This window comes from Euprymna scolopes, chromosome 3, assembly GCF_053919585.1.
Source record: "Euprymna scolopes isolate OS-2025 chromosome 3, ASM5391958v1, whole genome shotgun sequence".
NCBI lineage: Eukaryota > Metazoa > Mollusca > Cephalopoda > Sepiida > Sepiolidae > Euprymna > Euprymna scolopes.
The window spans coordinates 40,290,034-40,305,330 of record NC_136484.1 but is presented as its reverse complement, the minus strand read 5'-3'; the positions used below and the strand labels follow the sequence as shown (position 1 = coordinate 40,305,330).

At 27.5% G+C, this 15,297-nt stretch overlaps 1 protein-coding gene across 1 annotated transcript in view; it reads left to right on the top strand.

The window, feature by feature from the left end:
• Positions 1-15,297, top strand: part of LOC145254614 (uncharacterized) — a 1,033,347-nt gene that overhangs the window by 813,798 nt on the left and 204,252 nt on the right. The gene's annotated exons all lie outside the window — the stretch shown is intronic.

Below are 15,297 nucleotides of genomic sequence, written 5' to 3'. Positions count from 1 at the left end.
ACACATATAAATCGATTAAAGATTAAGAATTAAAAATAAAGTAAGATGAATGTACAAAATGTATAACGATTTTTTTAAATTTTGACCGCTTAAAAACAATTTTAACCGGCTAAAGATCTATAAAATAAGGGTCGTAAAAAAATCCAATCATTTGAGGCCTCTAGTGTTGCTCTACGACTTTTAGTTTCGGAAGAGATAGAATTTGAAAATATGGAGACAGACAGACAAACAGACATATAGCGATAGATTTCGTATGTGCAAAAATGAGAAGAAATTTTTCACCAAAAATTGCTTTAAATAATATAAAACCCTGTATTTTCTATCTTTTATATGTAATCATTAATGTCTGTTATAGAAATCGATATTTTAACAGTTAGAATATTAAAAAAGTTTAAATAAAGGCTACATCTTTCATATAATCTAAAACACTGTTGAAACATTCTTTCGATTAAATCTGGATTCAATAGAAACAATTATCGCTAAGGTCCATAAATAACTAAAATATATCAGAACGAAACGAAATGTATTTTTATACAGATTTTCATCCTTTCCTAAAATAAAACAAAAGTTAATCTCTGTTAAAATGTATGTAAAATAAGGTTTTAAGAGTCAAATGATTATTTTAATTGACACTTTTTAAGAGTTCGTTAAAACCATCTATTGTTGCAGAACTTTATTGGCACTGTATTATTGACATTGTATAATTTTTGTATTAGCCTGTTAGAGTTAACATTAATTTTCATGGATAATCCGAATAGAAAAAGAGAAAATTATTTTTCAGGTTGCATTTCGTTATTTATTTTAAAGATATCCAAACGTTTATCTTTTATCTTATATATATATATAATCAATGTTTGTTTGATATAGCTTTTATCTAATATATATATATATATATATATATATATATATATATAATCAATGTTTGTTTGATATAGATTTTATCTAATATGTATATATATATATATATATATATATATATATATATAATCAATGTTTGTTTGATATAGATTTTATCTAATATATATATAATCAATGTTTGTTTGATATAGATTTTATCTAATATATATATATATATATATATATATATATAATCAATGTTTGTTTGATATAGATTTTATCTAATATATATATATATATATATATATATATATATATATATATATATATATATAATCAATGTTTGTATGATATAGATTTTATCTAATATATATATAATCAATGTTTGTATGATATAGATTTTATCTAATATATATATATATATATAATCAATGTTTGTATGATAAAGATTTTATCTAATATATATATAATCAATGTTTGTATGATAAAGATTTTATCTAATATATATAATCAATGTTTGTATGATATAGCTTTTATCTAATATATATATAATCAATGTTTGTTTGATATAGCTTTTATCTAATATATATATAATCAATGTTTGTATGATATAGCTTTTATCTAATATATATATAATCAATGTTTGTATGATATAGATTTTATCTAATATATATATAATCAATGTTTGTATGATATAGCTTTTATCTAATATATATATAATCAATGTTTGTATGATATAGATTTTATCTAATATATATATAATCAATGTTTGTTTGATATAGCTTTTATCTAATATATATATAATCAATGTTTGTATGATATAGCTTTTATCTAATATATATATAATCAATGTTTGTATGATATAGATTTTATCTAATATATATATAATCAATGTTTGTTTGATATAGCTTTTATCTAATATATATATAATCAATGTTTGTATGATATAGCTTTTATCTAATATATATATAATCAATGTTTGTATGATATAGATTTTATCTAATATATATATAGTCAACGTTTGTATGATATAGATTTTATCTAATATATATATAGTCAACGTTTGTATAATATAGCTTTTATCTAATATATATATAATCAACGTTTGTATAATATAGATTTTATCTAATATATATATAATCAATGTTTGTTTGATATAGCTTTTATCTAATATATATATAATCAATGTTTGTATGATATAGATTTTATCTAATATATATATAGTCAACGTTTGTATAATATAGCTTTTATCTAATATATATATAATCAACGTTTGTATAATATAGATTTTATCTAATATATATATAGTCAACGTTTGTATAATATAGATTTTATCTAATATATATATAATCAATGTTTGTTTGATATAGCTTTTATCTAATATATATATAATCAATGTTTGTATGATATAGATTTTATCTAATATATATATAATCAATGTTTGTATGATATAGATTTTATCTAATATATATATAATCAATGTTTGTATGATATAGATTTTATCTAATATATATATAATCAATGTTTGTTTGATATAGCTTTTATCTAATATATATATAATCAATGTTTGTATGATATAGATTTTATCTAATATATATATAATCAATGTTTGTATGATATAGCTTTTATCTAATATATATATAATCAATGTTTGTATGATATAGATTTTATCTAATATATATATAATCAATGTTTGTTTGATATAGCTTTTATCTAATATATATAATCAATGTTTGTATGATATAGATTTTATCTAATATATATATATAATCAATGTTTGTATGATATAGATTTTATCTAATATATATATAATCAATGTTTGTTTGATATAGCTTTTATCTAATATATATATAATCAATGTTTGTATGATATAGCTTTTATCTAATATATATATAATCAATGTTTGTATGATATAGATTTTATCTAATATATATATAATCAATGTTTGTATGATATAGATTTTATCTAATATATATATAATCAATGTTTGTATGATATAGATTTTATCTAATATATATATAATCAATGTTTGTTTGATATAGCTTTTATCTAATATATATATAATCAATGTTTGTATGATATAGATTTTATCTAATATATATATAATCAATGTTTGTATGATATAGCTTTTATCTAATATATATATAATCAATGTTTGTATGATATAGATTTTATCTAATATATATATAATCAATGTTTGTTTGATATAGCTTTTATCTAATATATATAATCAATGTTTGTATGATATAGATTTTATCTAATATATATATATAATCAATGTTTGTATGATATAGATTTTATCTAATATATATATAATCAATGTTTGTTTGATATAGCTTTTATCTAATATATATATAATCAATGTTTGTATGATATAGCTTTTATCTAATATATATATAATCAATGTTTGTATGATATAGATTTTATCTAATATATATATAATCAATGTTTGTTTGATATAGCTTTTATCTAATATATATATAATCAATGTTTGTTTGATATAGCTTTTATCTAATATATATATAATCAATGTTTGTATGATATAGATTTTATCTAATATATATATAATCAATGTTTGTATGATATAGATTTTATCTAATATATATATAATCAATGTTTGTTTGATATAGCTTTTATCTAATATATATATAATCAATGTTTGTATGATATAGCTTTTATCTAATATATATATAATCAATGTTTGTATGATATAGATTTTATCTAATATATATATAATCAATGTTTGTTTGATATAGCTTTTATCTAATATATATATAATCAATGTTTGTATGATATAGCTTTTATCTAATATATATATAATCAATGTTTGTTTGATATAGCTTTTATCTAATATATATATAATCAATGTTTGTATGATATAGATTTTATCTAATATATATATAGTCAACGTTTGTATAATATAGCTTTTATCTAATATATATATAATCAACGTTTGTATAATATAGATTTTATCTAATATATATATAGTCAACGTTTGTATAATATAGATTTTATCTAATATATATATAATCAATGTTTGTTTGATATAGCTTTTATCTAATATATATATAATCAATGTTTGTATGATATAGATTTTATCTAATATATATATATATATATATATATATATATATATATATATAATCAATGTTTGTATGATATAGATTTTATCTAATATATATATAATCAATGTTTGTTTGATATAGATTGTATCTAATATATATATATATATATATATATATATATATATATATATATATATATAATCAATGTTTGTATGATATAGATTTTATCTAATATATATATATATAATCAATGTTTGTATGATAAAGATTTTATCTAATATATATATAATCAATGTTTGTATGATATAGATTTTATCTAATATATATATATAATCAATGTTTGTATGATATAGATTTTATCTAATATATATATAATCAACGTTTGTATGATAAAGATTTTATCTAATATATATATAATCAATGTTTGTATGATAAAGATTTTATCTAATATATATATAATCAACGTTTGTATAATATAGATTTTATCTAATATATATATAGTCAACGTTTGTATAATATAGATTTTATCTAATATATATATAATCAATGTTTGTATGATATAGATTTTATCTAATATATATATAATCAATGTTTGTATGATATAGATTTTATCTAATATATATATATAATCAATGTTTGTATGATATAGATTTTATCTAATATATATATAATCAACGTTTGTATAATATAGATTTTATCTAATATATATATAGTCAACGTTTGTATAATATAGATTTTATCTAATATATATATAATCAATGTTTGTATGATATAGATTTTATCTAATATATATATATAATCAATGTTTGTATGATATAGATTTTATCTAATATATATATATATAATCAATGTTTGTATGATAAAGATTTTATCTAATATATATATAATCAATGTTTGTATGATATAGCTTTTATCTAATATATATATAATCAATGTTTGTTTGATATAGATTTTATCTAATATATATATATATATATATATATATATATATATAATCAATGTTTGTATGATAAAGATTTTATCTAATATATATATAATCAATGTTTGTATGATATAGATTTTATCTAATATATATATATATAATCAATGTTTGTATGATAAAGATTTTATCTAATATATATATAATCAATGTTTGTATGATATAGATTTTATCTAATATATATATATAATCAATGTTTGTATGATATAGATTTTATCTAATATATATATAATCAACGTTTGTATGATAAAGATTTTATCTAATATATATATAATCAATGTTTGTATGATAAAGATTTTATCTAATATATATATAATCAACGTTTGTATAATATAGATTTTATCTAATATATATATAGTCAACGTTTGTATAATATAGATTTTATCTAATATATATATAATCAATGTTTGTATGATATAGATTTTATCTAATATATATATAATCAATGTTTGTATGATATAGATTTTATCTAATATATATATATAATCAATGTTTGTATGATATAGCTTTTATCTAATATATATATAATCAACGTTTGTATAATATAGATTTTATCTAATATATATATCGTCAACGTTTGTATAATATAGATTTTATCTAATATATATATAATCAATGTTTGTATGATATAGATTTTATCTAATATATATATATAATCAATGTTTGTATGATATAGATTTTATCTAATATATATATATATAATCAATGTTTGTATGATAAAGATTTTATCTAATATATATATAATCAATGTTTGTATAATATAGATTTTATCTAATATATATATAATCAATGTTTGTATGATATAGATTTTATCTAATATATATATAATCAATGTTTGTATGATAAAAATTTTATCTAATATATATATATAATCAATGTTTGTATAATATAGATTTTATCTAATATATATATATAATCAATGTTTGTATGATATAGATTTTATCTAATATATATATATAATCAATGTTTGTATGATATAGATTTTATCTAATATATATATATAATCAATGTTTGTATGATAAAGATTTTATCTAATATATATATAATCAATGTTTGTATAATATAGATTTTATCTAATATATATATAATCAATGTTTGTATGATATAGATTTTATCTAATATATATATATAATCAATGTTTGTATGATATAGATTTTATCTAATATATATATAATCAACGTTTGTATAATATAGATTTTATCTAATATATATATAGTCAACGTTTGTATAATATAGATTTTATCTAATATATATATAATCAATGTTTGTATAATATAGATTTTATCTAATATATATATAATCAATGTTTGTATGATATAGATTTTATCTAATATATATATAATCAATGTTTGTATGATAAAGATTTTATCTAATATATATATAATCAATGTTTGTATGATAAAGATTTTATCTAATATATATATAATCAATGTTTGTATGATATAGATTTTATCTAATATATATATAATCAATGTTTGTATGATATAGATTTTATCTAATATATATATAATCAATGTTTGTATAATATAGATTTTATCTAATATATATATAATCAATGTTTGTATGATATAGATTTTATCTAATATATATATCATCAATGTTTGTATGATATAGATTTTATCTAATATATATATAATCAATGTTTGTATGATAAAGATTTTATCTAATATATATATAATCAATGTTTGTATGATAAAGATTTTATCTAATATATATATAATCAATGTTTGTATAATATAGATTTTATCTAATATATATATAATCAACGTTTGTATAATATAGATTTTATCTAATATATATATAGTCAACGTTTGTATAATATAGATTTTATCTAATATATATATAATCAATGTTTGTATGATAAAGATTTTATCTAATATATATATAATCAATGTTTGTATGATAAAGATTTTATCTAATATATATATAATCAATGTTTGTATGATAAAGATTTTATGTAATATATATATAATCAATGTTTGTATGATAAAGATTTTATCTAATATATATATAGTCAACGTTTGTATAATATAGATTTTATCTAATATATATATAGTCTACGTTTGTATAATATAGATTTTATCTAATATATATATAATCAATGTTTGTATGATATAGATTTTATCTAATATATATATATATAATCAATGTTTGTATGATATAGATTTTATCTAATATATATATAATCAATGTTTGTATGATATAGATTTTATCTAATATATATATAATCAACGTTTGTATAATATAGATTTTATCTAATATATATATAATCAATGTTTGCATGATATAGAAATCGATCAGAACATAGAAATCGATCAGAACATTCAAATTAATTTCGATATGTGTTACATTTTTCACAGAATCTAAAAACACTATTGAAATTGTCTTTCAATCTGGATCAATAAGTGCAGTTAGAACGTAAACGGTCTCCAGTGCTGCATCAAATGATGGGAGAAATACATAACTTTGAGTGGTTCCTATGTAGAGAAATACTAATAACTGTGCCAAGTTTCGTTGTTCTACTGCTATGGAAAGTGGTTCAGGGGCATTACTTAGTGCACGCCCCTCGTATGTCCCTGATAGTAATCTCCTACATCGAAGTGGCAATGTGCCTTGTTTGGGGTGAAAATGTAATAAAAATAAAAAAGAATTTGATGCATTCTTTTTTAAACAGTTAATAATGAATTAATGATTAATATTATTCATTTGTAATTCTGTTGTCATATTTTCCTATGTATGCAATAGTTTTGTTGATATTAACAGTAATTAATTAAATTGATTAAAAGTAAAAATATGGTCACACACTTTAGAAGACACTTATTTTGAATAAAATTTAAATGAGAATTTTGAAAACTTGAAAGTGTCAGAAATAATGATAAAATCATATAATTTACTTTTATTTTTGTTCAACTTCACCAAAATTATAGTATTTATTTATAGAAATAAATATGACCTGACTTTCACTCCAGATCGTAAATGGAAGAATTACATCAAATCTAATGTTGTTTAAGAAATTGTTGAATAGTTCTACCACTTCCGACCCCTGATGCAATCTTCAATCTATATAAGAGTCAGATAAGTGCTAAGATGGATTATTGCTGCCACATTTGTAGAGGAGCTGCTCAGAGCATTTTCATATGTCTCGGCAGAGTACAAAATCAATATTGCAATATGCTGGCGAAAGGCCTCTTCTCTTCTCTGTACCATAATGTCAGCGACGTTGCGTAGACAGCAGTTGCTGCAGTGAAATAAAGAGAGGAGCAGTAGGAGGTAGCAGGACTGGTGACGTTATGCGGAGATAGCAGCAGCAGCAGTAAGACAGAGAGAGTCGACTGGGAAAGATGTGACAGCATGAACAGCAGGATAAAGAGACCAGACGACAATGATTCCACACTAGCCGATGACAGCTCTGTCATAATTTGTCATGTATAATGGCAAGCACAAACAGAAAATAAAAGTGTCTCTCAAAAAAAAGTGAGTTCAAAGTATTTCTTTTATTTGTTTGGCACTTCGACAGACGAGAGGAAGAACGAAATGAAAACATTCTCTACAGCCTCTCTTTCAAATATGCTCGTCTTTTTCTACTTTATTATTATCTCCATGGAAGGTACTCTTGTCAAATAATAACAGCAAGAACGCGTTTCTATACCACAACTGCAAAGAACTTTCCTTGCATCTGAAAATCAAATGGAACTTCCATAAGCAGAACGTCATTTTAAGAACTTCCTATATATGGAACACATTGACATAAAACTTCTTCCTTACAGATGACAACATGGTCATTTTCAATTTAAATGCAAACATATAATTGTCCAGCTGTTCTTAAGTAATTACAATTTTGTCCCCTTCACTCATCGTTTTCAATCCTATCATAGTCTTATTCATAATCCAATTGATAGTCTATCCATCTCATTAACCCTTATCCTTGAGTTGATTTTGGTCTTGGTAAGTGGTAATGCAAAGGGGAAAAAATAATGTTACTAAAAATGTATGTTTACTTCGGTATTAATAGTTCTAACCAGAGTTTGCATAGATGTGAACCCACACGGTTCATGTAGCATAACTATGGGTTAAGTTCTTCAAAATAAACCATTGCTACAAGTCCTTTACTTTTTTTTTATTATTGAAAAATAAAATAAGCTGGAGGGGGGGGGTCCAAAATCTATAACATAAATCTCACCTGTCTGTTTAAATGTATGTATGTATGTATGTATGTATGTATGTATGTATGTATGTATGTATGTATGTCTGCTTAAAACTTTCCACAGAGGCGACGGATTTTCACAAAATCAGTACCATTTTGAAGCTCGACCGTTCGGACCACAAATATAGAAAAATTGGCTAAAAACATTAATTCCTTCACTGGGCACTTTTCAACAGGGGGGGCTCGCTTCCTTTAACTGGGCATTTTTCTACGGGAGGGGTCGCTTTTTCGCCGATATTTTCGAAAATCATCCCCCCCTTTTCGATTGTATAGCCTTAATTTAAACTTATGTCACTTCCGGTTTGATGATAGGCGCACCAGCAAAGACGTCACATTTTTTTTTCACGTTCTCTTCCTTCTTCGGTGTACAGATTTGAGGTTGTCTGCCTACTACCATTTTTTTTTGTTGCTTGCAACACACACCTCCAAACACCCGGAAAATGCCGGACACCCAGACTAGTAAAATAATAAGAAAAGAAATCCACATATAAGAAAGTTGAGCTACATAAGAAAGTGATTATTTCTTCCAAATTTCTAGGCACCTAGGTTTAATAGCCTGATAATCGTTAGCAGATATATAAAGTTAGAGACGACTGGATGGATACACATTTTTTTTTTTATATCAGTATAAATTGAAGATCTAGTGGACATCGGACTGGCTGGAATTAATTAAACGGGATGGAGTCCATAAAATATTTTAGGAGATAAGGATTTATGTTGACATTATTAAATGGGTTGTCCAAGTTAATTTGTCAACAGGGTTACAAAACAACTTTAAATCAGACACTTCTGACAAAGTTGCTTTATATTTCTGGATTTACTGTCTATGGAACACATTCAACGGGACTGCTTACACCTTGACTATAACAAGACTGCAAATCTAATGTCAGCAAATATTTGTCATAAACCGACCTGATAGCTGAGCAGATTAAGGAAAAATCGTTCATTTTGGTAAGCAAGCATGAAACTTGGCACGATTGCTCACAATGGTCTACTTTTCCGAAAAAACTTTTGGGTCACTCAAAAAATCCAAGATGGCCGCCATTTTCAAGATGGCCGCCATTCTCAAGATGGCCGCTATTCTGAAATCTAATATTGCTAGTTTACAAAGTATCTAACCGATTTTCATAATTTTTGAGTCAAATTATATGTTTTAGGGGATGGGAAAGCAGTAAATGGCACAAAAATAACCGATAAATGAGTCCTACAATCCACAAAGGCACATATATGAGATGAATTTAAGCAAATATTGTCAATTTTTGCCTTTTGTTGCCATTAAACCGAATCATTGATTTGATATTCAATTCCCCAAGTGAGCTGAATGTATTAGTTATAAAAATTAATCCTTTCAGCTCATTCTTATAATATGTCATATGTAAGAGAGTGATTGTCATGACACAACCAGGGCATTACGGTAACATCATTGCTGTGAAACTCAGTATGGGGTCCAGTATCAACTGATTACGGACACACTGTTCATGTTTCAGTGTCCCAAATGCTGTCTAGTAAGCCCCATGGACAAAATAATGTTCAGTCTGTTAGATAGCCGCACCTAAATTGACAGGATATGCCAGCGCGGGAGAGCCGAGCCAAAGGTAATGGGGCTATAGTTACCTGGATGGTGTACAGATCGCACGGGACTTAAATTATACTGGATGACTGATCGGGCTAGGTGTAGGGAACCTACCTTTCTGAACCTAGTTGTATCCCATATCTGAATGTGTCAAAATATATTTGGTAACTGTGGTTACAGGTGGTAAAAGGATAAACCCTCGGCCTGAAGCCTATAACATTTACAGAATGTCTATTGAGAAGACGTCAAATGTGAAAACTGATTGGAGCAAATGCTGCCTATGTCAGACAGATAAAACCGGAGAGGATCTCAGATCGCAGTAAATCAGATGGATATTCAATGCTGGCTACAAATATTCCTTTTTTTTCAAGAACTCTGTCAGATGCCCATGATTATTAATCCTGCTAGGCTCGATGAAGGTGATGGTATTGAAGATACATTGTGGCAAAACAATGCTCAGTACCATCAGAGTTTCCGTGCTTTGTTAAAAAATATCAAACTTGATCGGGCCAGGAAAAGGGCATCTGACGCCCAGGAACATGCTGACAAGAGTTGTTCAAAGACTCGAAGAGTGAGTTTAAAGCCAGAACAATGTTTCATCTGCAACAAAGAATTTCTAGATGATGGACAAAGACGTGAAGTCATGACAATGGGGCTCAGCAGTAGGCTCAATGAATGTGCCACAACTCTAGGTGAATGTAAAATTCTTGCTTGATTGAGTGCCGGTGATGCCATTGCACAAGAGTTGAAAGTATCATAAAGATTGTTTAACAACCAGTATCTCACTATTTCAACATCCAACGTCTGACAGTGATGGTGAACTGCGTGAGCCACTTATGATCAAAGATCATAGTATAAAACGGGTGCCTGAACTTCCAGAATCTTTCACAAACATTCATCCTGCATATCTAAAGAACAAGACTCCGTCGCCTCCAGAGTTCGAATATCCAACAAGTGTCCATATTGACTTTCCCAGACTTTTGTTAACAAATGAATTTCAGTGGCTAGAAAAGGTTCATCTGACACAAAGCATTGATGATGACGTTAACATAACCTGGTTGGCACACCATGCTTCTGAGAAGAGAGGTTTAGATTTCAAAGTGAGCATTACATCAATTCTACCTCTCCTCCGAGAACAAGCCCACTCAGTTGCCACAATACGACATGTTATGGAGAGAATTAGAGAGACAATAGCGTTCCTCAACCCAGGGCAAATTCCAGTCATAACTGCTCATCAGCCACTTTATGCATTGACCAAGCAAATACAATGGCCTCAGTAATATGGTGAAAATAAGTTTGTCATCATGTTTGGCAGTTTGCATGTTGAAATGGCTGCACTGAAGTCAATTGGGTGGCTTTTAAAAGCAAGTGGTTGGATAGAAGCCATTGTAGAAGCAGATATAGCTTCGTCTGGTATTGCAGAATCTTTCATCACTGCTTCAATATATACGCTCACCAGATTACTGCATGTAGTCTCTACACACTGATGAAAAAAGCATACAAGTATTACAATGCAGATATTTCTTTGGAGCAAGATCCATCAGTTATCTTAAGCTTTGATGAGTGGTGTGAGAAGCGAAAAGCAGAGAGCCCGCAATTCAGCTACTGGTATCTAGTGCTTTCAATGGAACTGACCATACTATCTCTGATACGTTCTTTCAGGGAAGCTGACTTCAGACTTTATGTCGAGACACTGATGGAGCTGATACCATACTTCTTTGCCAACAATAACTACAACTATGCAAGATGGCTATCAGTTCATCTGAAGGACATGCTGTGCTTAGAGCAGACCCATCCTGATACGCATTTGCTATTAAAAAATGGCAAATTTCTTGTCTTCAAGTCATTGCGACCATTTTCTTCTATGGCCATTGATCAAGCACATGAACAGGAAAATGCAATCATCAAAGGAGAGGGTGGGGTCGTAGGTGTGACAGAGGATCCTTCAGCACTACTACGAAGATGGATGGTAGCAGGGCCAGAAGTAAGTCGTCTTACTGAAGAATATGAAGCACTGTCATCGAACAAGGATGTTACTAAAAACATGAAACACAGAGAACAAACAAGTCAATCCCAGAAAGCTTTCTATGGCAAAGTAACAAAGCTCACGGCTGTCATCAATGAAATGGGCAATCCATTTCAAGAAGAATCATCCGATCTATTTGGTCAAGATCAAAGTGTAGTATCTGTTCTTCAGATGCTGCACTTCATTTTCTTGTTCTCTTTCGTTAGAGGAGAAATCCTTCACGACTGAGACAATTTTTATTTTTGTACCTTTTCTCCACGTTAAAAAACGACCCTGGTATCTAACTCTGTCCCGTGGGGAGGCATAGTAAATAGGTACTCACTCTAGATACAAAGATTATAGCATCGGAAACCGCATCTGAAGCTGTTCGCATGCACTATGGGAATGGCAGGACTCGCTTTAAAGAGTTCATGAAGACCTTAGTGGGAGAAAACCGGTCTGCTTTCTATTCCAAAATCAAAAGGAACAACATAGACTTCTTTAACCAGACACAAGAAGCAGCAGTGACTGATGCCAAACATAACAGTTTGAAAGATGATTGTCGCCTATTCTCTAAACTATTCATATCTTGCCAATCCAGAGAGTGTAACCTGATGGAATTCTTTAAACATGAGAACCAGTCTTTTCCTGCATCGTTGAGTGAAAATGGAAACCTCGACAGTGGTACAAAGTCTCAACTTGCATTGCTTCTTCAGTCCAAAGTTACATGTCCAGATTCAGTTCCACATGTGTCAGTCATCATCATCGATGGTTCAGCATTGGTAAACAATACCACCCTGCAAATCAAAAACCTTCGAAGAGTATGCACAACTTGATTTTTTTCCAAAGGTACTGAAATTCAGTTCAGCATACAATAGGACTGACATTGTTTTTGATGTTTACTTACCAACAAGTTTGAAAGCTGAAACACGGACAAAACGTGCAAAGCGTTGGGTAACCCACAACGGCAAGCTCCCTCCCAACTGGCGAAATTTCTTGAGGGACGATGACAATAAAACAGCTCTCTTCAAGTTTCTGGCTGATAGAATCACTTCACTAGCACAGGATCATGAAAATCTCGTGGTAATCACCAGAGTTGCATATGTTGTTATCAATCAGAATATCAGTTTTGAAGGACTAGCACCTTTCAACCATGAGGAATCAGACACAAGGATGTTTGTACATGCAAAACATGCAGTTAATCATGGTTACAAAACAGAACTGCTGAAAGCTAATGACACAGATGTCCTTGTCATTGCCATCACTGTATTTCCAGTCTTGAAAGAGTTGGGCCTGGAGGCAATGTTCATTGAATTTGGTCAAGGAAATGACACAAGGTTTATTCCAGTACATGAAGTCATCAGCGTACTTGGCCCTGAAAAAGCAAAAGGCTTGTCCTTTTTCCATGCCTTTACTGGTTGTGACGATGTGTCATCCTTTCGATATAAAGCTAAAAAGACAACATTTCAGACATGGAATGTTTTACCTGACGTAACGGACGTATTTGTCAAGCTGAGCAGTCATCCACCAGTCATAACAAGTGAGGACCAAGCAGTTATTCACTAGTTTGTCATCACAATGTATGACAGATCTATCTCACAGAAATAGATGCTGTAAGATTGGACATGTTTGCTCGTAAACGGAGAACCTCCATACCTCCAACTAAAGCAGCTTTAACTGAACACAAAAAGCGTGCAACATATCAAGCAGGGTGCATTTGGAGTCAAGCAACATGCTGTCACATGGAAATTGATAGTCCTGGCGAGTGGGGGTGGAAAAAGCACGGCAATACATGGAAGATATTTTGGACAACACTTCCGCTAGTTGCAGAAAGTTGCAAGGAACAAACAAAATGCAGATGCAAGACACAATGATTTGGAAGATGCAAATGTTATAAATTCGGCCTTCCATGTACAAATTTATGCAGCTGCAATTGTGAGTGTTGAACGTGTGAATCCTGATGAAAACACAAGAACAAGAAGAGAAAAATGCGGGATAAACTGACATAAGTGTGTAAAATATAGCCTTTATTACACTCAAATGGTGTTAAATCTTTATTTTGTCGTCAGAAATGGCTTTGTTGACATCAGAAACATATAAATTGATATATAATATGTGGAAATCGGTCAAAACCGAAGCATTTAGTTCACAAAATGATAAATTTTACCATCCGTGGCGGCCATCTTGAAAAATAGCGACCATCTTGGATTTTTTGAGTGGCCCAAAAGTTTTTTCGGAAGAGTAGACCATTGTGAGCAATCGTGCCAAGTTTCATGCTTGCTTACCAAAATGCACGATTCTTCATCAATTTTGACTTACGCTGCTCAGCTATGATAAATTATAACATATATATATAAAATCAGGAAGTAAAAATTAAGTTTACAAGTCCAAAGTTTCAGTAAACCTAAAGCGAATATAAATATTGATATTTATGTAGTAATCCCAACCAAATGAAAAAGCTAAATACAACGAAAATAGAGCTTGTCATAGAAGAACACAATTTAAGACTGTAAAGTATATTTTACAAGAATTTATTGTTCCACAGGATACTCAAATGGAGTTTTAATCTTTAATTTTTAATTCACTATTTTATTTTGCGTCTCATTTCCCCATTTCATGACATCTTTGCACTTA